This window comes from Mustela nivalis (assembly GCF_964662115.1).
Source record: "Mustela nivalis genome assembly, chromosome: 2".
Taxonomy (NCBI): domain Eukaryota; kingdom Metazoa; phylum Chordata; class Mammalia; order Carnivora; family Mustelidae; genus Mustela; species Mustela nivalis.
In genome coordinates, this window is record NC_139021.1 from 149439587 (window position 1) to 149461313 (window position 21727).

The 21727-nt window shown below is 44.7% G+C and overlaps 2 long non-coding RNA genes across 2 annotated transcripts in view; one reads left to right on the forward strand and one right to left on the reverse strand.

Annotated features, from left to right (window-relative positions):
* Positions 1-30: 30 nt before the first annotated feature.
* The window catches only part of LOC309860186, a 121288-nt gene continuing 99591 nt past the window's right edge, over positions 31-21727 (reverse strand). The window contains exon 3 of the long non-coding RNA XR_014309234.1: positions 31-2661. This is a non-coding gene — a long non-coding RNA (uncharacterized lncRNA). The remainder of the gene's footprint in view (positions 2662-21727) is intronic.
* Positions 12992-16216, forward strand: LOC309860184. Its single transcript, XR_014309233.1, has 3 exons — positions 12992-13129; positions 15317-15376; positions 15750-16216. It is a non-coding gene; the product is annotated as an uncharacterized lncRNA (long non-coding RNA).

The window sequence follows — 21727 nt, forward strand, 5'->3', positions numbered from 1 at the left end:
TATCATCAGTATATTATCTTTGATATATTTTCTAGTCTTAATTAATCTAGTATGGTTCTGTGTTTATACATTCTTCACAGAACTCCTGTGCTTCCTATAAATGAAAATGTGCATTTTTCTTGAAATCTGAAAGATTCTCAGCCATTATCTTTCAAGTATTGCTGGTACTTCATGTACTGTATTTTCTCCTAAAACTTGCATTTCAAGGAATCTGTTCAGTCCCCCTCCCCACGTCTCTTAGCTGATCTTTCTATATCTTTTCCTTCCTGTGCTGTGTTCTATTTAATTTCCTCAGAACTGCCTTCCAATTTACTATTTCTTCAGCTGTGTACGTAATCTGTGTCTTATCCTGCCCACTGGATCCTTATGTTCAAGGACAATGTTTTTCACTTTCCACACTGACTAATCTTTTTATTGTGATTTTCATTCATTCTCTTAGCTCTCCAATACTTAGAAATATGCTTATACCATTGTTCTTTTCAGATGAATGTACTGTTTTCACTTTTGAAGGTGCTAGTTCTATTTCATCTGTGGACTCTGTCTCATTGTGGTTCATTTTCTTGGGTGGTTGGTTTTCAATTCTCATTGTCAGCTCATCTTCAGTGAGGCTGTTTTTTTTCTGTGGGACTCCCTTGACCCTTGGGTTGTAAAAGTTTCCCTACAGCAATAATTTCACATTTGCCTCTGCTAAATATGTAGGACTTTAATGGTCCTGAACACTTATTTTATTTCTCTACTTGGAATTCCCATTCCAGGCTGGTAGTACGAATTTGGATTGCACATCTGTGTGTACATAGACCTAGCATTTCAATTTTTCATAGATAACTTTCCTCTCTCCTCTTTTCTAAACAGCAATTTTTTTACAGAATTCTTGAGTATGTTAGTTTCTACTAAATGGAAAGGGACAGCTCTTTGAGACTCTAGACTTTATGCAGGGGCCTCAGTTCTAGCCACTCACCCCCCTCAGTACAGTCCAATACCCTATCTCCTGTCCTATACTGGGGTAAGACCCTCAACCTCTGCCCCAAAAGTCTCTGACCATCAAATCCTCATTTGACTCCTGGATAATTCATTTTTTCCTTTTCTGTCTAAAGTTAGCAAAACACTAAAAATAATTTTAGTTCTATCTTATGAAATATAAATTGTTCTTTGAAATTTCTCCACCAAATCAGGACTTCCCCACAGACTGTAAGATTCTTGGGTTTAGGTAAGAGAAGAAGGGGACCAACATTTGTTGACTACTTTACTTCTAATGCTTCTGGTCCTGTTCTAGGCATTTTATATGTGTTATCTCAACACTCACACAAACCCCCATGAGGTAAGTCTACTGACCCATTTTGCAGAAAACAAAACTGAGTCTCTAGGTGGTTAAAGCTCTCATCTGAGGTCTCAGAGTAGTGAGGAGCCTCTTGGTCCAGATCTGATGGGTCTGGCCTCAACCATACTCTTCTTGCTGGCCTCAGTCTCCTGCTGTCCCAACATCTGGACCAACCAGGAACTATACAGGCTTGTTAAGCAGAAGATAAGATGAGGGGCCGAGAGGCTGCTTAGAATGAGCCTGGAGATGCCATCTTGCTATTCAGATGTGAACCCCTAGCAGCATCAGTGTCTCCTGGGAGCTGGTTGGAAATGCACATTCATGGGCCCCACATAGACCTACTCAATCAGATCTACATTTTAACACAAAACTTGTGTGAGTCACATCACATTTCAGCATGAGAAGGGCTGACCTACCAGTAACCTAAGCTCTGTATGCAGGGAATCTGGAGCCAGGTGAGTGTGGACTAGGAAAGTGACAGGTCTCAGGGTGGAATTCAGGGTTAAGCTTCTTCCTTCTACTACACAGCCCCTCCCGTGGACACAAAAGATTTCCCTCTCTTCGGATCCACAGGCCAAATATTAATTAACCTTAGTCTGTTCCCAGCCATAGGACCCCTCAGGCTGAGCATTCCTGGCACCCCTTGAGGCCTTTATATTCCTGGCAAAGATAGGCTTGTCCAGGCACCCACTGTAGACAAAAAAGATTCTGAGGGGAGTGTTGGATAGGTGCCCCCTGCCCTCCTCCTTGTGTTGCCCTGCATCCCAGGCTCCTCCTGTGGCTCTGGGTGTGAGGAGACAGCCAGGCCGGGAGGAGAGAGCAGCCTTATATTTCAGTCAGCTAGGGCTGCCCCAACAAAGTACACAGGCTGGGAGGGCCTTAACCAGACATTCTTCCCTCATGGTTCTAGAGGCTGGAAATCCGAGATCAAACCATCCGCAAGTTTGGTTTCTCCCGAGGGCTACTCCTTGGCTTGCCGGCAGTGTCTTCTCGTGCTGTCCTCACCTGGCCTTTCCTCTGTGCTTTCGCATCCCTGGTGGCTGTTCCTCTTCTTAAAAGGACACCAGTCCTCTGGAATCAGGGCCCACGCTGATGACCCCATTCAACCATAATCACCTCCTTAAACGTCCTTTCTCCCAATACAGTCACATCCTGAGGTACCAGGGACAGGGCTTTAACACGAGAACTGGAATACACAATTCAGCCCATGACGGGGACACAGCTTTCTGCAGAGGAAGAGAGTCTGACAAGTGGCTTTCCCTCTTTGCACTGCATTCTGCATGGGAGTTCTTGACATTTCGCCTGCCACAACCTTGCAGGGCTGGGAGAAGAGAGGGTGAGGGCTGTGGAGAAGAGAGAAAAATGCATGAGGATATGAATATATTTTTTTTCTGGTCAAGCCTAGAGAGTTCTCTGAGAAAGTCCCTGATAGACCTGACTTCTGCTCCGCTGTGTGTTCGCAGCTGCTGCTGTCCCAGAGCAAGACCTCCTCTTTAGCTCAGGGCAAAACTCAGTCCCGTCTCCTTTTTGTTGTTTTTAAGTTAGAATGCTTATTTTGACCCATGTGCAGTCTACCCGCTGGAACCAAAACGTCCATGAAAAATTACTTCAAAGACACGTTTTTAAAACCCACTGTCCATAAGTCCCCTGAGAGGGCCTGTGACTACTCTGGAAATTCCTCAGCCCATTATGTTCTCAATCCTGCTTCATGGGGGAGGGGGACCATAATTTATTTTTTAAAAGATTTTGAAGTCTTCAAATATACCCCCTGGCTAGTTGAAAGTCTGAAAAGAAATCTCATTTGTATTTCCCTAATGCTCCAAGATTTGATGACTAAGAAATGCTTCTATCAAGATTTTTGTTTTGATTCCTCCTCATTTCCTATGCTATTTATTAGAGACTCACAGTCAGAATATACAATTACCCAGAGGAGGTTTAAAAGGACTGAAGTTAAACCCCAGAACAAATTAAAATAGATACAGACAAGCTGTGGAGAACAGAGGTTAAAAAAAGGGGGGGGGGGTGGCCACGGTACCTTGAGAGAAAGCAGACTGGACCTATCACTCCAGCTTCAGGTAACCACTTCACTATGGAAACTGCCAAAGACATCTAAGACTCTCCAAGGCTAGGACCCAAACAACCACCTGAAGTCCTCCCCATACAGAAGGCAGTAAAGGTGAAGCCCCACCTTGGCCCAGGACGAGTCTCTGAGCATGCGCAAAGGGATCACAGGCCATTCTGGGAGGTCCCACCCTCTTAGGAATTTTCTTCCACAAGCAAAGTCACATACTCCCAGTTGGTTATCCCACTTTGGATCTATCTTGAATATGATGGGGGATTTGATTCGACCTGCACAGAAAAGGAGGGAAGTACAACCAGACCATGTCAGAATTGATGTCAGAGTGCTTAGTAAGCAGAGAAGAGTGACAGGTTGTCATCAGGACCTGCCTACATGAGGATATGCCAGGAGAGCTCATCACTCTTCTCCAGGGTTTTCCTCACTGATTAAAAAGCTATCACACTTTTGCCTTTTACCTCTTCCTTTGATGAGATTGCTATGCTCTCAGACATCTCTCCTCTTCAAATGGTCTGCTGGCAGAATTGGCTTCCAGACATGCTCGCTGTGCAAATCAAACCTAAAATGGGATTCTAGTCCTTTATCTTAGTCATTGGGGAAACTGAGGCAATGGCCTGGTCAAGAGTCCAATTCAGAACAGAGTGTTCTGGCCATACTTGTGGGTCAAGTCTTACATGGATTTGCCAGTGGAATTAGGCTGTGATCCTATCCTTAGGATCCTTTCCTTAGGATGTTAAGTACTTCCATGGGTTTAGAAAGGGATGGGGGCAGGGGTAGGCTGGCCCTAAGAGAGAAAGATCTGAGAAAATGAGCCCCTCACCCCCTTCACTGAGGTTCAAAAATACAAAAATGTGGGTGATAGATCAAGATGCCCAACTAAAGTCAAGAAAAGATAAGAGAATTACATCATGAATGAGGACCAAGGCATGGACATTCGAGAGCCATGTCAAATGTCCAGCTTACATGGGACCCCGTCTAGACACAACACATTGGCAGTATGTGTGAGCCCAAGTGGAAAGTACATGTCTTTTGATTAAAAAAATAATAAGAAGAAGAAGAACAATAATTTTCAGAATTCAGGCATACTGCCTTTGAGATACCCCTTACTGACTGATCCAAAGTGGACCAGCATCCAAGCATCAGGGGATACTGAAGACAGTGAGCCTGCCCCACCAAAGATCCAGCCCTTGGGTCCTTAGGAGAAGGCACAGTGTCCTTACTGTGTATTTACTGAAAACAGCAGTGGCTGGAGGTTTAAGATAAATTCATTCCATGGGTAGGTCTGTGTCCCCAACACCGACAGCAGACAAGCTGTGAGGACAGCCTGGCCTGACACCAAAGTCAAGGGTATGCTCCCATTTGGAAGTCCTGGGAACGTCTCTGCAGAAGAGTCCCAGAGCACCACTGGAAGTCTTGCTGCTGATGGTGGGAGCAGAGGGGAGAGTGCCATTGTAAGGGAACCCAGTGTTTATGGGATACAAATGTAAATGTGGCCGCCTTTGTCCTCTCAAGCTGATAAAGTGTGAGACCTGCTGGTTTGGCTACACAGATATTGTTCTGACCAGGCCACGCCTTGTTACTCTTCTGTCCTGTGTGCTGTGGCCCAGGGCCTGTAGATGCCAGTGTTTGGGCCATAAATGTTGAGCCTATTGTATTGAGTTTTAATGTGGTTATTAGAGGGAAGGCCTGAAAGTCCAGGTGGTTACTTGAGATTTCCCTTAAAGGGGTTGGGAGGCCCCTGCAGGCATTCCTGACGTCAGGAATTAGGAGAAAGAATTTATCAGAAGGGAACTAAGAACTTCCTCTCTCTTCTAAGGCAGACAGATAAGGAACCTCCACATCTCACCAAGCTCACTCCGCTTTCTGGACTTGGGAGGGTCCATGACCACAGATGGGCTTCTGGCTGGAAATCACAGAGACAGAGCCCACTATCTAGAGGAAAACAGAAGCTTAAATGCAGAGGTCCTCTAGCATCTAGAACTGGGGCCCGATCACCCAGATCCATGCTGTGATTCATATTTGTCTTCCTTAAATTAGCCCTGACTCTGGCAAAGTCTCTTCTAAATGGCATGGCCCTGCCTCAGCTTTGTTCCTAGGGAAGGGGCAACTATCTTCACTAAAGCCTGAGTCATTCAGGGCCATGGAGTCTTCTCCAGGAGGATGAGAGAGTAGAGACAGCCACAGAGAAACCCAAGGGTTCTGGTGAGACCGTGTGCTAAAAAGTAAGGAAATGAAGAACATGCACATAAGCTACAAAAATGATTCTTACTCTACATTTTCATTTTCTTGGTTTGCCAGTAAACACCACATGGTGACCAGTCACCATAAGGGTGGGAAGGGTGTAGAGGTCCCAGGGCACAGCCTGGATCTACAGACAAATGGACTTGGAGAGGCAGAGAGACCTCCTTCTGAGTAGGGAGCCAGCTTGAAGCTGACACAGATAGAGATTAGGAGGGTCAAGTGCCTGGTGGGGAGGCAGGGGCTGTGTAGGAAGAATTCACCTGGGGGTATTCAGAGAGTAGAGAAGTTGGAATGCCAGATGCAGCATCTTGAGGACAAGAGAAGAGACCCACAAACTCCATTCTATCACCATTCCCCATATTGAGTGAGTCAGGCTCTGATGTTGGGAAGACGTCCCTTTGGGATAATTTTGTCCACAGATGGAGCAATGTAGCTGGGATAATTTAGAAGCAAAGGACCCAGGAGAGGCTTCCATCTCTACTGGGAACCCTCTGCTTCCTGGAAAAATTAAACCATCACGTGCTTCCTTCCTAGTAAGTACATACTAGCGTACAATTCTGGGACGGGGGCTTTAAACTTAATTGGTAGAGTTTAGAAGAATAAAGATGTCCTGAAGGGGAAAAATAAGCTATAAAAGATAATAAAATGTTGGTTGGTTGGTTGGCCGGTTGGTCAGTCTTAAAGCACACTTGAGCTGTAGGGGTGCTCTATTATGAAAACAAAATGCCAGTGCCTAAACTCAAGGTTGATGGATCAGAAACAATTTCAGGCACCAAATCCTAGGCATCCAGGCAATAAGATGAACTAGCAAACTCTTCTGAAGTACAAAAAGCTTAGAGAAGGAGCAAGAACTGATTTGAGGGGTGCCAAGAGCCTCCTTTCCCTATAGCAGCTTGCAGGGACCAAGGACACCTCACCTGTGCTGGCAAACCCTAGATTGACACCTAAGGGTTTTAAGATTTTTTTTTTAATTTTATTTATTTGACAGAGAGAGATCACAAGTAGGAAGAGAGGCAGGCAGAGAGAGACGGGGAAGCAGGCTCCCCAGTGAGCAGAGAGCCAATGCGAAGCTTCATCCCAGGACCCTGGAATCATGACCTGAGCTGAAGACAGAGCCTTTAACCCACTGAGCCATCCAGGCGCTCCAACACCTAAGAGTTTTAAGACAGATTTGACCTCAGTCCACACTCAGCAGACTGGTGTCTTGGAGCAGAAGAATGAAAGAAGGACCATAAGGGGTCACATACCTGATCTGCATTCACTCGCTCGTGCCAACGTGCCCAAGGCACTGTCATCACTCAGGAACAGCTCTCTCATGGACACCCAAAGTGATTAGTCCCTGTCGTGTTGTGAGGCACTAAGTGCCTTTCCATTATCCCCATCTTAAAGACGCAACAGGCTGCAGGCTGAGGTTGGGTTCAGCTTGAATCTTGTCCAAGTGGAAAGTCTTGATGAAGACTTAGGTGTGATTCCACACCTCCTCCCTACACCTGCATTCTAAGCACTCCTGGGCACAAGGCTTATGCCCCTGCAGCAGCCCCGCGTCAGCTAGCAAACCTGTGTACCCGGAAGGGGCATGGCAGCACTACCCACGACTACCTTCCTAGGTGATTAAGTGGTCAAGTTCAGCCATTCCCTCACTCTGCTGGACAACACACCCCACTCTGTCCAGAATGACTCCCTTTACCTTAACTCATGATTTGCAAGTAGGTTTTAATAAAATGCATTTAAAACTAAACGTGTCCAGAACAGAGTTGAGTGTGTCTTTGAAGGCAGAGTCTGGTCTTGGACGGTCCTTGGTTCAGGCTTGGTGCCCTCCCTTCATCATCAGCCGAGCTCCAAAGCACATGCTCCCCAAAATCACGGGAAGGGGCAACAGGGAGAACAAGAGGGAGGATGGGGCAACCTCCTGATATTCCAAGCCCAGGCAAGCTGCTTCTCTGGGCAGATTCTTCTCATTGGCGAAGTCTATTGGAAGGCCCTTTTTAAATTTTCCCACTAAAAACTTGAAGGCCATTCAAGGTATTGGTTTCACAGTCAGCTAATCAAATTGACTATAGAATGGAGGGAACTTTGGAGTGAGCCACACATAGGGTCACGGATGAAGACTGCAGAAAGATGCAGACCTACATGGTGAAGCCAAGGTGCGTGGCAGGAACAAGACAGTGCAGACCCGGAACCACAGGGCCCGGCATATCCCTTGCTCATCCTGTGTCTTCGCGCAAGTCACTTAACTTCCTTGTGCCTCAGTTTCCGAATCCAAGAAACGGGAAAAGTATCCCTTCACAGGCTTGTTGTGCAAACCACTGAATTAACACACATAAGTGCTTAAAACAATGTGCTTAGTAACATTATATGGGGTAGTTATTCATATTGTTTTATGAAATTCTGCTCCCCAAGCACGCCTTCTCACTACTAACCTTCAGAAAGAGACTGACAGCAGAAAAGATGCCAGTTACTAATTTCTGTGATCTCCTGCTCTTGAGCCTGTGGAGAAATGACTCAGGCACTCACCCTGAACTCAGAACATTTCTGGCAGAACTTTTTTCACTCCACGGAGTCGCCAACTAATTATATTGAATACATTTCTCCCTGAGTCAGAAATGTGATAACACCAATTCCTGAGGGATGACCAGGAGGCTTGAAGTGAAAACACCCAGGAAGCTGATAAAACCTTAAAAGCATGTGTGTCCACACAGACGCGGAGGAAGAAGAGGAAAAAGGAAGAAAATAAGGAGTTAGAAGAGGAATAGAAGTTTTCAAAGGGACTTCAGGTTCGTGTTGTTTCCACACTGAGGTAGAATGGGAGGTTTCCACACATTCAGACCTGCTTCTCCACCTCCAGTCCACGCCCAGTCCTCGTTGGCCACAGCCGCACAGAGGCTGGACAGCAGGGTTTACCTTTTCTGTTCCTGCTTCCTTCACATCTCACAGATCATCAAACACTGTTGATTTTGTCTAATCCTGTGCAAGCTCGTGATTTCATTTCCACCCAACAGCTCACTTAAGGAAATCTCACTGTGACAGTCTGGATCTCCTAAGCCATGAGGATTGGAGAGGGTGTCCAGTTCCCTGGGCAATGTCAGCTAATCCTACTTGGGGCAGTAGAGAGGAGAGGAGAAAAAGTCAGTATCACCAACCAAAAATGTCCAAAACGCAGTCCCCGCGGCAATGAAGCATTATTCACTCCTCTGCGGCAGATGTGCCCTGTGCCCTGTCCCTGTGTCCCTAACAGGGTGGTCTGGCTTTTGTCTATCTCTGTATCTTCTTCTGCTGCACCTCGCCCTGGCTCGGCTGTCTGTGAGCTTCTGCTCCTATACTGCCTCTCCGTGAGTCATCTGGATGCACTAGTCCAATGTCTGCATCCCTCTGCGTGTCTCAGTTTCAAATTCGAAAGAAAGAGGATTTAACTGGGTCAGTATGGTGCCCTACAGAGCAAGCCTGCCGGGCAGGGTTGCTGCAACAGGCCACTGCCCAGAAACCCTAAAGTTGGCTGTTTTGGAGCCAGCTCATGCCCACAGCCCTGTCATTTAAGGCAAGCTCATATAAAAATTAAAATCTTTGTTGACCTTCAGTAGTCAACGTGTTAATTTATACACCTCGACTTTTTTGCATGGGGTGAGGTATTCCTAACTATCAACGATATCAGAAGGATAGGAGAGAGGCAGAGAGCAGCCCTCTCATGAACAGTGTGGGGTCTTGGAGGAATATTAAAGTTCTTTTGGGGTCATTTTGCACTTCACAAATCCAGACCTATGAGCAAGCAGTGCAAGCGTGTGTCCTATGAGCTGTTCACAAATGGTTTCTTTTAAAATGTCCTTTCTGATCAGTGGTTCATGGGAGGAGTTTTTTTACCCTAACGGGTTAGGGCAGCCCCTCGTGTGAAGTCAGCCCTTAAATATTCAGCAGGACTGTGCCGGACCACCCAGCCTCCCCCAGCTCCCAGCCCAGCTGCCACGCTCGAAATCCCTACTCTAGCTGGAGCTCTGGGATCCGGGCCACAGAGATGCTTCGAGATTTCTGACTTTGCCACCAAGGCAACTGAGTGCAAAATTACACACATCTGAAGAGAGACACACATATTTAGGTGGGTGATGGAGGAGGAGCTTTGAGAAAATTTTCCAGATCTTGTTAACAATTTTTGTGGCCATGGGAATCTTGCTTAACTTTCAGCTCCCTCTCCATGCAAAGGAGACAAAGCCATCCGCTCAATGTGCACCCAGATTCCAGGTGAGGTTGGTAAGAGTATCTGCTTATAAATACAATGGCTGAGGAGGGTCATTTGGCAAAGGGAGGCCAGTTTCTGAAGTTGGCTTCAGTTCTAGTAACCATAGAAAGCAGTGAGATCATCACCACGGCCTGACAATTCCCTTAGGATTACCCCATTATTTCATCTCGCTCTTTTCATTTTAAACAAGATGTAGCTAAAAGTGTGACTTTCATAGACTTGCTCAGCGGCTAATGTTATTGTATTGGTCACTCCATTTCCTTCCTGGGATAGTAAATACCTGTACTTTTATGGTGCAGACTTTTCTCGGTTCTAATGAGCTTCCCCGTGTTCCTCTAGGCCAAGAGCAAGCGTGGCAGACACTCGTGACTCAGCTTCCTGTGCACCTGGTCCTGAGTCCAACCCCCAGGGAGAGTGGCCTCAGGGAAACAGCACCCACTTCGTGAAATCAGCCTTGCTTCCCCCATGGGGGCCAGGAGCCAAGGCCCTGCTCAGCCACCACCATGTGCTAAACCCATGTCCACCGGTGCTCACAGATTGCAGCTCTTGGCTAGCTGAGCCGACTTCCCAATCTCGCCTTGGCTGTCCTTGGCACACGGCCTGGCTTTCTCCCACCAGAGCCAGAAGGCTGCCACCAAGAGCACCAGCCCAGCTGCTTCCATTCCGCAAACAGGGAAGAAGCGGGACTTCTCCAGCCCCGTTGGGGCAGGTGAGCACTTGCTGGGAACCTTCGAGCGTATCTGAGTGCCCAGGGACCTACCTGCAGGAGTGCCTTACCTGTGCTCACAGCCTTGCTCGCTCCAAGAGGGAAAACATAATCATCCAGAAGGCCCAATAGAAAAAGGGCTTGAGGGACCAGGCCAAAGTACTTCCAACAACCTAGGCGTTCATATCCCCAAAGTATGCATAAAGTTAATAACTAGCTAAAAGCATTCACAGACATTTTGAACTTTATCTCAAGCTCCTCTGCATAAAATCAAAATCAGAGAGATCGACCTTTGAGCTGCAGGAGAAATCTGTATGGCTTGATAGGTATGGATGTGACGGACCTGGGATCTGGCGGAATGTTTGTAAGACCTTTGTAAGACCGATTGCACGCAGTGCATTGGAAGGGCTCAGTTCTGGGGAGGAACTGCCTTATTTCAGAATATATGATGCTTGAGGGCTCACAATTATCTGAAAGAAAAATCCCCAGAAATAAGATGTCAACAACTTCATTTTTGTAGCCCCATATTGATGACTGTGAAAAACTCTTTGGCATCAATAAAACTTGAGTGATTGCCTTTTCCAATTGTCCAAAATGAGAAGCAGACCCAAAAAAACACTTTTCTGCCAAGGGAAATTTCTCTTAATTATCCCTGAACCTCATTTGCTACAGGCTTAGTAAACAGCCAGAGCCTTTCCTCCCTCTCTGTGACCCCATGCACATACACACACACGCACACACACACACACTCATGAGCACATATGTCTACACATTCGGGCACAAAATGCACACCTATGAAGACAAGCTAGCAGGGGCCAGGCCAGCTGGGAAGGATGGCTATTGGACTTGCTTGGTAAAAACATGGACGGTGCAAAGAGCAGATATATAATCTTTGCCAAAAGCTTTATCACAAGGGGCCTCGTTTGCTAAGTGGTCCCTCAGTTTTTGTATTTGGATAAATGAGGGTTGGAGTAACTCAAAGTGACTGGCCTTCAAAAACCACACAGAATTCTTCTTTTCCCAATAAAACCTCAAAACTTCTAAATCTCATAGAAGTAAAAAAAGAAAAAAAACACACACACACACATTCACACACACACAAAGCCATGTCCCCAAGGACTAAAATAGAAAGAGAAAGAAACAGCAGCCAAGAACATTATTTTCAGCTTTCAGGGGACCGCCTTTCTGTTCACATGCCCGACACGATTTGTCAAAGAGGTTAAGGGTCCAGCTCACCCCACCAAGATGAAAAACTTGAGGCTGAGAGGTGGCTGCCTGGCGTTGGGCCTGAGCAGGACGGAGGAGAACGTGCATCCTTTCTCAACCACGCCAAGGGTGCTCGGCGCTGAAATCCGAGGAGCCAAAGACAGCTTTCCAAAAGACCGTACTTCATGAGGGCTGAAGGTGAGGGGGAGCAAACCATACAGCATCTCCCTCAGGGTTTTGAAGATGATTAGATTACCAGCGCAAGACAGGAACATTCTGACGTGATGTAGGAGTTGGACTCAAGAGTGCAAGGCTGAATCAAAAACAAATTTGTTGAGGTTGGATGTGAGGGAAGCTATTTCACTTCTCCCAACCTATTTTCTTCTCCTGTTGATTCATTACTGCTGCAAACCCTAACACGTCTACCATGTGACTACTATTACTCTCTTTAGCTTCGCAAGTTCCCTTCTGGGAGGATCAACTTATACTTATCAAACATGTCAATATGACAAGAGGGGACGATCTCAGGTTTTGACCCCAAGCCAGTACTCACTGGTCCTTCTCCCCAGCCCCTTTCTCTTTCTTCTTTGTCCTCTCTCTATCATGGCATTTGGTCCCAAATGACCCTAGGTAAGGTTCTGCCCCCCGCTCACTAGTGCTGAGAGTTTAGGCAACAAATAGCTTTCTGTGCATTTTCTCATATGTGAAACAGAATGCTCCATGACGAATTGATAAAGTGACTGAGACTGAGATTATTTGAGAATCACACAAGCCTTAATCACACAAGCCCCTTAAAAGCAAAGTGCTTTCTCCGGCTTCCTTGTGGAGTGTCAGCCTGTGAGCTCCAAGGGGCTCATTTCAGCAAACTTCACCACAGAGCTCCATGTGAGGGCTGGGCCACTGCTCCATCCGACGGAGCCCACCAAGACAGCTTGACCGCCTTCTTTCCAAATAAGTAGAAATAGCGAACAAGCTGGCATACTTTTGTTTAAAGTCTGACCCGTTTTTCAAGATTGCCATTGTTCTCTCAAATTCACTTTCCTTCCTTTGCTTCCTGTACATGAAGAAAGTTCACACTCACACACTCAAAACGCAACACAACACAGAATGTGCATGATGTCACCCCACGAGGACCTCCCTGCAGGGGAATTCCAAGTCAGAGGCCATGTTCCCATTAGGAGCCACTGCCAACCTTGAGCCACTATCCAGCCGGCTGGCAAGCTGACCATCGTCACCACCCGCAGCGAGTACACACATGGGTCTGGATGATAGTGGAAGCTGTGTTGGAAGAGAAAGAAAGAGAAGGGGGCCACAGGAAGATCTATCTGGGGATGGGCTTTTCCAGATGGTGATGTAAGTGGTTCTGAATTGTCTGAGGTAACACTGGTCTTACTCTTCTTAGCTTTTTCTTCTAGACTTTTTTTTTTAAGATTTTTTTTTTTATTTCTTTATTTGACAGAGAGATCACAAATAGACAGACAGGCAGGCAGAGAGAAAGGAGGAAGCAGGCTCCCCGCTGAGCAGAGAGCCTGATGTGGGGCTCGATCCCAGGACCCTAAGATCATGAGCTGAGCGGAAGACAGAAGCCTAACCCACTGAGCCACCCAGGTGCCCCTAGACTTTTTAATTCTAATAAATAACAGGCCTTTAAATAATTTTTCATCAAGGTATAAAATTATCTCTGGAAAGAGAAAAAGAATTAATGCATGTAAACAAACCCACTTTATAATTTGGAATTGAAGGAAGGCAAGGAATACTTTTGTTCCTTTGTGCACTCTTTCTCCCTTCTATTTAGAAGGACTTCTTCATCTTCTTTGCTGCCTTCTCTGGCTATCCATCTACTTTTGTGTTCAAATATCACCCCTTTGTTGAAGAGATTCCCTGCACTCCTCTCTCTCTCAGGAAGAATTAGTTATTCTCTGTAACGGATGCTTTTTTACTTGTTTCATTTCTCACAGCAATTGATTACCTCTGATTATCTGCGTAAACTCCAGTCCTGGAGTCACTCAAGGACTTCACAAAGACTTATTATGCTGGTATCACGGGAGGGCTGCTGGCCCTGGAAAAAACAAAAAATTAATCCTGGAAACCACATGACAGAGAAAAGTCGAGAGTCCGGGAGAGTCGGGTAGTCACAGTGTGGGTTGGTCAAGGCAACTGAGTGAATAAGTCTTTCTCAAGAGAGTATACTTAGTGACCAGAAAGGAAGGGCAGACGTCCTGTTGGATTTTAGGTAAGTGCAGCCCCCTTAGGTGGGAGGAATCGTATGCATTCCCACATCACACGGGCCAAGGGTAGCAAGAGCTGACTTCACAGCCTGGTGCCCTTCATGGATATGTTCTGTCCCTTCCCTGAAGGCAGAGCTATAGCAAGAAGGGAAAGTTCTGTGGCTTCAAGAGACTCTCTCTTTCCCTGAGAAAGAGAGAGGTTCTCTGGGGCTTTCAAAAATCTGCTCTGTGGTGATCTCTTCATCCATCCAACCAACTAGCAGGTAACCAGCACCCACTCTAGGTAGGCTAGGTCAGTGTTGGGTTCTAGGAATAGAAAATCACCCAACTCAGAGCATGCAGTTTTCTCAAGGAAGATGAAAGAGGTCTCATTAAGAAGTTGTATCATATCCAAGAAGCCAAGAACAGCCAAAACAAGTTGAGACAGGGGCAGGAGGGAGAGGACCCCCAGTGGCAGGTCTGAATGTTCATCAGAGGTGATGGCAAGAATGGGTCCCCCAGGAAGCCCTGGGCAAAGGCCCTCTGGTGGCGATCCCAGGGAATACAATCAGAAAATGATGGCCTTAAGGTATAACCCCCAGTGCTGTAACCCAAGGAGAGGCAAGGCCACCAGAATTAAATGTGGCATGAACAGTCACCACGGAGGGGCTGTTTAAGCAGGGGGGTGTCTTAGCTGGAAGCTGCTCTCCTCAATCCACAGAAACATGCACAGTTGGGAAAGAATTCCTTGCTCGTGTTTGAGACGCCAAAGCCATTTTGGTTAGGGTACTCAGACTCAGTTCGAAAAGAAGAGTTACGTGCAACTGGAAGTCTCCAAAGCATTTTAAGAGGTGGAATAATTTGAGTAAATTAAAAGACCACTTGGATTATGTGATTCAGAGTTGAGGAGGAGTGGGAAATACAAAGGATGTCAAGATGGAGACTGTCGGGATGCAGTGACTGGTGGGAAATGGGAGGAAAGGAGCAGAATGGGTGGATGAGGAGACGTGCATGTTGGCTTCAATGCCTTTCACTTGGGTAAGGAATGTAGGCGAATCAAAACACACACAAGGTGGGGACTGTACAAGGAGATGCTCGGTGTATGTCCTGCAGATGCTAAGCTTGATTGCCTTTGGGTCATCTGACAGGAGTTGCTTAGGAAGACAATAGGTCTGCTGTTTTGGAGAGGTCTATGCAACAGGCCATATTTGGCTTTGCAAATGGTCAGAGGAAATTGTGGGGAGAAAGGTCAGGAAGAAAAACCAATGTATTCGGGCCTCCACAGTGGGTTGGGGATTTGGGAATAAATCAGATGTTCTTCCTTCCCCTGCAGAATTCAGGTTCGTGCACAAGTCAAAACGGCTACCTCAAGGCACTAACCAGGAAGAGAATGGTAAGCGGTAGGCCGCGGAAAAACTGGGAATACTCCAGTTTGCTTAAATCAATAGGTCACATTGAATGGGTCTCATAGGAACTGAGACTAGAAAAGGGAGGTTGAGGCCAGCCTGTGAATGACCAAAAAGTTTGGAAGGCAAGGGAGAAGTATCAGGAACAGGGTACCCTCGGGTCCAGGGTACTGTCAACTGTGGGAAGCATTTCATGAAGCATGTCAAATTCAATTGTGGGAATCATTTCATGATATGGGCAGCTGGTGGGGAACAATGGCTGTATAAGGGGAAAGAGGAAAGGCAGTGAGGGCTGGTGCCGAGCAGGAGAGGCATTCAGAATACCTAATGACACTAATGACATGGGTACCATCTATTCAGAACAGGTGCTGGCCAGGGCACCATACCAGCAGGAAATCAGCCAATGCACGCCTATGCCAGAGAATCCGCAATGGGAGGAGGTAGGAGGAGATACTGCAGCGAGGATAGGACCCGCCTCTGATGAGTGATAAAATATAAAAAGGACATGCTGATGGCCACCATGATGGTTATGATGTAATATCAACAAACAAGGAAAGAATGGCTTCTTGATAAAACAGCTCCGCTCTTCACATGTGCTTTCATGGGACAGAAGAGAAAACTGAGGGGATTCAGATACAGAGAGACCTTGTGGGCTGGGAGCATCCGGGTCACTGAGAAGCACTGCTGGCTTCAATTTCCCGTTCATAAACTTGGCACATTTCAGTCCTCGCACGTCACTCTCCATAACTGTGGGACCATTTGTCTTACTTTTCCATAGCAATAAAGCTAACCCAGAAATGTAAAAACAAAAGAAAATAAACAGTCTCTTTCCCATTAGCCCTAAATGCTGATGGAGGAAGTTGGTGGCAAAGGCATTTCGGGGTCCTGCCCTGCTATTTAAGGTTCATCAGATGCTAATTTACCTTGGACAGTAGACTTCCAGAGCCAGGAAAGGTGGGACCACCCGTGCGCTGTGGGCAGCGCAGGCTTGCTTCTCCCGGCAACATCTGGGGAAGGCTAGAGCATGTGTCCTCACAGCCAGTGGTGGAAACAGCACTGCAGAGCTCTGGGACAGCACATGGGAAGTTGTCCAAGCTGCAGGCGGAGGTGTCTAAGGTGCTTTTGCCACATTCACCTCCTGTATCCCTTCCTCCGAGTCGTAGCAAAAAGTAAGCTCAGGTGCCATGGAATCCCCAACCAATGGTAACCCAGCCTCTGCTTAGAAACCTCTAGCCACAGGAACCTTAGTTCCTCCCAAGAAGAATCTACCATCTTTGACAATTCTGGATCATTGGACGCTCTCTTTTTGTTTTCCTGAACTCCCACTCTCCCTAGATTCTGCCTTTTAGCCCCTTTGGAGGGACCAAGATGCAGTACCGCTTTTAGGCGGTTCCTTCTGGAATTTTTGTAGCAGTGACATAATGATCCTATTTAAAACAAACAAATAAACAAACAAACCCAGCAGGAATAGATGAAGACGCTGACAGTCAGAGACCCTGGAATTAAGCATTAATACTTTCTGTACACAACCTCTGAGCCTTTCCCATTCAGCACGCTCTATTCTCTGATTCACCAGTTTGTTCCTCCCTCAAGCTGATGGTGTATGTGAGTGTCATGGGGGAAATTCTCCCTTCCAATTTCAGCCATTTTCCTCTTGAACAAGCAGGTTACCTGGGCATGAGGCCAGCTAATACAAAGGACAAACATCTTGCTTGGGGAGGAGGTGGTCAGAACTCAGTGATTTCTGCTCTTTAGACTTGGCTCAGCAAGTGCAAAGCTGACTCCCAAGTCATGTTCCCACTTTTCTTCTGCTCTGTTCCTCTGTCCTTCCAGTCACTCCTCCCAATTGGAGAGAACTTAAAAGGCAAGACCACATGTCTTCCTCTTCAGCTTTGCCTCTCTGGATTCTTTTACGTTGTGGAAATGAACCCTAAGCCACCCATACCCAGTAGCCCCTCTCCAGGCTGAGAAAGGTTTGCAGGGGTTCCAGCCTTCACTTACAACTGCTTGGAGGTAAATCTTTCTCTGGATTCGGAGAGATTTCACCTTCCCTTAATATCCGCTTCTAATTTGATCTATACTTTATTACTTTTTACATATATTCTTCTGTCTGGTTGTTTCATCAATAACCAAGATTCTTTCTCTGTCCTGCAGTCTTTTTCATTCATTTGGATGCATCCTAAGAGGGGATTTATATAAATCTGTACCTCACCTACAAGCTTTCTAGGAAGTTTTGCTTTATTTCCCATGGTGTCTTATTTAGTACTTAGAAGACTTTTCCTATCATTTCTCTTGCTGATTGTACCTTTTGTCAATAACTTGCTTCATACAGGTTAATTTTTTGCAAGGGAAAAGTGTTGGGATACCTGTGTCTAGCTTTCACTTGGGTTGTTCCTGTATCTTTTTAAGTATTTTCTTTTATGTTGACTATAATTGAATTATTTTTCTTAACCTGAGTGATTTAATACACATATAATTTGTATTTTTGTTCTTAATTCTGTCATCTTATTTTATGCTTTCTCCTTTGGTATGCTTTTACTGTCTCCTTTATGGTTTTTCTAAGAACATTTCCTTTCTTATCTTTTCCCAATGACTTGGAGGCATATATCCTGTTTCAAATTTACTTCTGGTCTCCTTTAAGATTTTCCAAAAATACATCTTTTGTTTTCTCTGTTGAATTCAAGAAAATTTAATAATCTTTTACTCCCTTGTTAGATGAGGAATTTTTACACACTGCCATCCCTTTGCTTATGCCAGTATGATTATTTTCTATTAACTTACTATTTAAATGTCAAGTAACTTCTAATTTAATATTTTTTACTTCACAAACAAGTTGACTATTTATAAAACTATTTAGTATCCATATCTAAGTGTGTATCAGGCAATGCTATTAACCATAGGCCTTTTGTAGTATGATTTTCCCATTCCTAAATAGTTGCCTTTGATTTATTTTTTACTCTAGTAAAGTTTTTACTAGAAAACTTACTGGAAAACTCCAGTAAGTTTTCCAAGAAAAGCACATGGTCTTGGACAACCAAGCAGGATTTTTTGATACCTTCTTACAGGCTGAATATAGAAATTTCGAACCTCTATATCCTTCCCCAAGAAAACCCAAAGGAATTCCTGCATTGTCTTTAAATACTCAGTTTTTGAATCGATGTTCTGAAATCTCTGCAAGATTTTTTCAAATATTTCCCTTTGTAATTTTCCTTTCTTCCTGCAAGGGTGATTTTAGATCATTATTATTCATCACTGAAATTAAAACATTTGGGCAGGATACATATGCATGCAGATTTCTATTCACAAGAGAATTCACTGTATTCAAAAGGTCCATATTTTCTTTATAACCTCAGAAAAGTTTTCTTCCACGTGACGATTTTTTTCTGCCCCATTTTTTCTAGTTTTTATTCCACAGAATGCTGATGAGTCAGAAATGGGATTTTCCTTTCTTGGTGTTTGTTATCTTCTCTCTCATATTCTACTGTGTATATTCATTCTACTTTCCTAGAAAGCTTATGTAGTTTGGCCTCTGGGTCATTGTTTTTGTCCTTTTGCCAACTTTTTTCTTCACTGTTTACGGTACAGATTCTAATTCTATAAGAGTCTTTGGCATCTTTACATTGCTTTTATGTTTTGTCAAATTTTTTATCTCAGCCTTAACCTTAACCTCTTCCATATGTTTATCTGTATCTCATATGGTTCATAATTTCTTATGTATTTTATTCAGTGTATAGAATATATATAGAGAAAGAGAGAATGTTTATATAGAATGTATGTCATTGGAATATATAGAGAAAATATATAGGAGTGCATGTGTGGCTCAGTTTGTTAAATGTCTGACTCTTGATTTCGGCTCAGGTCATGATATCAGGGTTGTGAGATAGAGCCCTGTATCAGACTCCAAGCTCAGCTCAGAGTTTGCTTGAGATTCCCTCCTCCCCTCCCTTTGCCCTTCCCCAGCTCACCCTCGAGCTCTCTCTATATAAATATAAATATATAAATAAATGACAGAATCTTTTTTTTTAAGAATATATAGAGAAAATATATATATATATATTTATTTTTTCTTCTTTTGTGGATGGCAAATCATGTAGGAAAATCATTTCTCTCTTTTAATCCCAATGTCTTCTCATGATTTCATTAGAATTGTAATCAGACAAGAAGATAACTCAGGATTCTTTGCCAACGGGTGAGGAGTATTTAATCCTCGTTTTCTTACCTGCAAGATCTTAAGCTGAGTGACAGATTGTTGTGTGCCGCCTTGGGCTGAAAATCTCCTGGCTACCAGGATTCTACCTTTTATATCTCTGTTGAACCAGGATGAGCTGTTCTCAGCTGAGATTGCCCAGAGTACTGCATAAACACAGGGTGTGCTCCCTTTCATCTGCTGGAGAAAACCCATACACAGTGGCAGTCCCTGGAGGGAGGTGTTCTACTGCTCCCACTTGTCTCCATCATCTCTACTGTTGAGTTCAATCCCAAAATCCATTTCCACCCAAGGAACAGCCTCCTTAATAATGGGGCAAGGTGAGGTGCGACTGGGTGGCTAGAGCAGGGGAAGCGTTGTGTAAGGAAAGACGTAAACATCTCAGAAAGCAAATCTCGCTTGGGGTTGGTGCCCAGGCATTCTGCTTGACCCCTTGAGACCAGGTCTCTGGGGCAGAAGCACACTGATGGGGAGGACTGTAAACAGTCTTCTTCTTCCTTCCTCTCCAGCCAGTGTGTTGTTTCAGGGGTTTAGATGTGAGCTTTGTGCATATAAAAGTTCCATTACTGGGCCCAGTGATCAGACTCCTTGTTTTTAGTGCTAGAGGATTTGCACCTTCTTTATTTCCTGGGAATTCCAGTGGAAAAAGAAAGAAATTTATGTGCACATAGGTAGCAACTGTTTCTATTTTCTTTGTAGTTTCAAGTTTTTATTTAAATTCCAATTAGCTAATGTACAGTGTAATATTCGTTTCACGGGTAGAATTTAGTAATGCATCAGTTACCTACAAGACCCAGTGTTCATCACAACAGGTGTCCTCCTTAATCCCCATCTCTGCTTAAACCTTTCCCCCTTCCTTCCTCCCCTCCAGTAACCACTAGTTTGTTCTCCATATGTAAGAGTCTATTTCTTGGTTTGCCTCTGTCTCTTTTTCCCCATGTTCATTTGTTTTGCTTCTTAAATTCCACATGTGAGTGAAATCATATGGTATTTGTCTTTCTCTGATTTATTTCACTTAGTATAATACTTTCTAGTTCCATCCATGCTATTGCAAATGGCAAGATTTCATTCTTTTTTATGGCTGGGTAATGTTCCATTGTGTATATATACACCACATTTCATTCAGAACCTGGACACCTCCTATCACATGTATTTTATCATCTTAAATGGGATGTGCTTTTTTAAACTGCATCAGAGACTTTATTCAAAGAAGTATGTTACATATGTACAAAATAGCTAAAACTAAACATGTAAGTCTCTGAAAATTAAGACTCTAGTGCTTGATAAAGCCTGAAGCAATTTTCAAAAAATACTTGGCATATCTATTCTTCACAATTTTAATGTAATACAAGTTCTGTTAAGTTCTATTAAGTGTTTTCATTGGGTAAATTATCTGTCTGTCATTTGCTTGGTTTGTCTACAGACTAGTTTACCTGAGCATATCTTCCTAGAGGAACATATTGAAGAGCAAAAGTCAAACTTGCAAACCCAAGTTCATTCGGCAAGTAGGGATCTCAACGCCAGACCATTACCATGTTTGTAGGAAGTATGTCTCTCTCTCTCTTTTTTTCTTTTTCTAGATTTATTTATTTATTTTTGAGTGAGAGAGAGCTCGAGGACTCGATCCCAGGACTCTGAGATTATGACCTGAGCCAGAAGCAGACGCTTAACTGACTTAAGTCACGCAGGCACCCAGAAGTATGTCTCTTTTAAAGGCTGACCAAAGAACAGTAAATGGACCTTTAGTTGGGGAATGTTTCAAACAAAATGCTTACCAAGGAGGAATCTTGAGCCAGCTTCTCAACAGTGGAGGCCCCGCACATTTGCTGGCTGCCTTACTCATTGAGACTTTATCTCAGACAGGTCTGTCGCTCACTGCCCCTTTTATGTAAGACACTGAATGCATCTGCCAGGTGCAAGGGATTCCTGCTGTACAAAGACTCGAGACTCCTGACATCAAAGGGAACCTGCAATTGCAATGCTGGCATTTTAAAAAGAAATCGCTGAAACCAAAATGGTTTTTCTCTCCCGGCGTTTGCTTTGGAATTCACCAAAGCCAGACCTGGGGAAAGTGATGACATCCTAAAAGCCTGTGATTAATTCATGCTGGTCCCCAAGACTCTGCCCTCAG